Source organism: Homalodisca vitripennis, unplaced genomic scaffold (assembly GCF_021130785.1).
Source record: "Homalodisca vitripennis isolate AUS2020 unplaced genomic scaffold, UT_GWSS_2.1 ScUCBcl_2377;HRSCAF=7071, whole genome shotgun sequence".
Classification (NCBI taxonomy): domain Eukaryota; kingdom Metazoa; phylum Arthropoda; class Insecta; order Hemiptera; family Cicadellidae; genus Homalodisca; species Homalodisca vitripennis.
Genome location: NW_025778505.1, coordinates 69,608 through 72,467, shown reverse-complemented (window position 1 = coordinate 72,467; position 2,860 = coordinate 69,608).

Here is a 2,860-nt window from a genome sequence, read left to right as displayed (position 1 = left end):
GGAGATCCAAAAAAGTTCGACAAACAAAGAAAGCATCAAAATGAATTCTTTTACAATTGCTTCGACATCAAAGATACCTAGACCTACAAGGATGCAGTGTAAATCTAGGTGAACAAGTATTTTTATTTGTCCTACACTTATCAGGTGCACAACTTGGTTTAGAGAGTTTATCAGATATTTCCAAAACACTGCATTAAAGAGAAAGGTGAACTGTAACTCAAACTAAAACATTTCACATTAGAATCAAACCCTTCCCAACCTTGAGCTTCATTTTGTGTAAGTCAAAATGTATTCAATTATGTAAGGCTAATTCTTAAAAATGTTCAGAATGTTTATTAATAATGCTCATTGGGTAAACACATATTAAAATGTGTACAGAATTTGGCTAAAATGCAAATCCTGGTGTAAGGAAAATTGCCACATGGTTGTGTACCAACTAACCTACTAAATTTATTTTATTAAACTTAATAGAAGGGCAATAGATAATTGGAAAAAAGTCTCTCGTTACGGTGGTTCTTGACCACACATCAATATTTTAATCATGATATGCTTTTCCAAAACTATATTGTTTTAAGGTTTTGACAAGAAATTCTCAGGGACCAAGGTTTCAAAGTTAGGCAACATCTTATCCTTTTGGAATGCTACAACATGTGTCTCTAGGGAGTGTCAATAGCCGAGCGGTCTAAGACGTTGGACTTCGAGTCTGCGTTACAGATAACGCAGGTTCGAATCCTGTCTGTGACCGTTGCACTTTTTATCAGTACCATCGACCTTGTACTGTATCAACTCTCCTCTTATTCTGCTTGATAAGATCCTCGCACAGGCCAGTGGCCCATGAGGACGGGCAGAGTAAGGCTTAAAAGGGGATCGGCTTCTCCTTTTTAAAAAAAAATAAGTAAAAAAAGGGATTTGTTTTGGATCCATGCTATTCAACGAGTTCATATACAAATTCCTAAGTTTATTGCAAGTTGCACCAATTCAGTTTCATAATGCTGAATGTTGCGCTAAGCTCCACTTCATTTTCCTCTTGGTGCAGCATCTGGAATCTGATACTGTAACAGACTTAACTCCTGAAGTATGGAATCATGAGTTATGTGCACCTGATAAGACTATAAATATCTTTCAATTTTCATGGCGTTTTTGGTGGAGTTCTATCTCCCTCACCCTCTCTTTAGTTACACAGTGGTGTAACTAACTGCCCTGTTGATTTACTGCAAACATGTGTCAAATACAAATTATGTGAAGGTTTTTTTTAAATGCAGTGATCCTCAAAGATATTACCCTTACAGACTCAGAATGCTACAAAACAAGATCATATCATGGGAAACAAAAAATTTCGCTTTATAGAACTTTTGAGAGTTAAATTAGCTAATGACAATATTTCTACATGCCAAGTAGAAAGTGATGTTGATAAATTAATTTTTGATACAGCTATTAATTTGGAATTTCAAAATGTTATCATAGTTTCATAAAATATTGATGTATTGGTGTTATTAACGACATTGGTGGATTTAGATTTTGAAACGTATTTTCTAACACCATCTCAAGGTAAAGTTCAGTAGAAAAACGTTTTCATTAAAAGGTTTAGAAAATATGCTAGCAAAATGTAAAGAACATATTATTATTTACATGCTTCTAAGGATTGTGATACTACTTCTGCGTTTTTAAATTTTAAAAATTTAAGTTTGTCAGAAATTTTGATAAACGAAACGATTTACGCGACAGCAGAATTATTTAAAAATATTAATGAAGACGCCAACAAAATATTTAAACCGTGTGTAGCATGTATTTTGGGTTTATATGCAGCTTCAACAAAAACTAAAATATTCAGATTTCATTCTTTTATAAAAGCAAATTGCAAAAATACAAGTGTTCATTTCTCATCAATATCTGCTGCATCTGATGCAGCATTTGAGCACTTAAAAAGAGTATACCTACAAATCTATATATGATTAGGAAGTGACTAGTTATTAAAATTGGGGATGGAAATATTCCAATAACATGTACATCCCATTAACAATTAATTAATTGCCTGACCCGGATAATCTCTAGCAAATGTTATTGTAAAAAAGAGATGTGGAGTTTTTGTTTGGATACCGGACAAGTGGCTTTTACTGTGCTGTAACATGTTTACAAATGTAGCAAAAAATAGGTGCTCCAATAGTTTGCCTAATAAAAAAATATATGAAGTCCAAGAAAGTATTAAATACATCTAAAAATGTAAAATGTTGTAATAATTTAGTAATACATTTGTTTTTATATTTCATTCTCCTAAATTTGCTTACTTTTATTACCATTACATATATATAATTATTTATTACATCGTGTTAATTAAAATTATATATATAAAACATTCACAGAGCTCGTGTTAATTAAAATTAAACTAACTGAGAAATTAGTACATTTCAATTGCCACTACTGCTCTCTCCTCCACGTTTTAACAACCTGTCAAAGATCTCTATTGCTTGATACACACTGCTATATTTGATTTACTTAGTTATAATTACCTTTCCTTAGTTATATTTATAATTATTTTTAGTTCCTAGACAACAATTTAGGTTAAATTCCACATATAAATAAAAAACATACTATTTGAAGCAAAGCTATTTGGTCAAATATTAAATTTTTATTGTTAATTTGTTAAAACAATGAAAAAATTGAATGGACAAAAAATTGTTCGGTGAACATTGCTATTTATAACTTAAAAAAACATAATCCCTGACCATACATTCATTCAACTGTAACTGTAATCCGAGGTTTTAAGGTTTGAACACTCCAGGCACTGCACTACTTATTTATATGAAAATAACACATATTGTGATTAACGCAAATTGTTTAAGAAACTAGAAACTGTTCAATG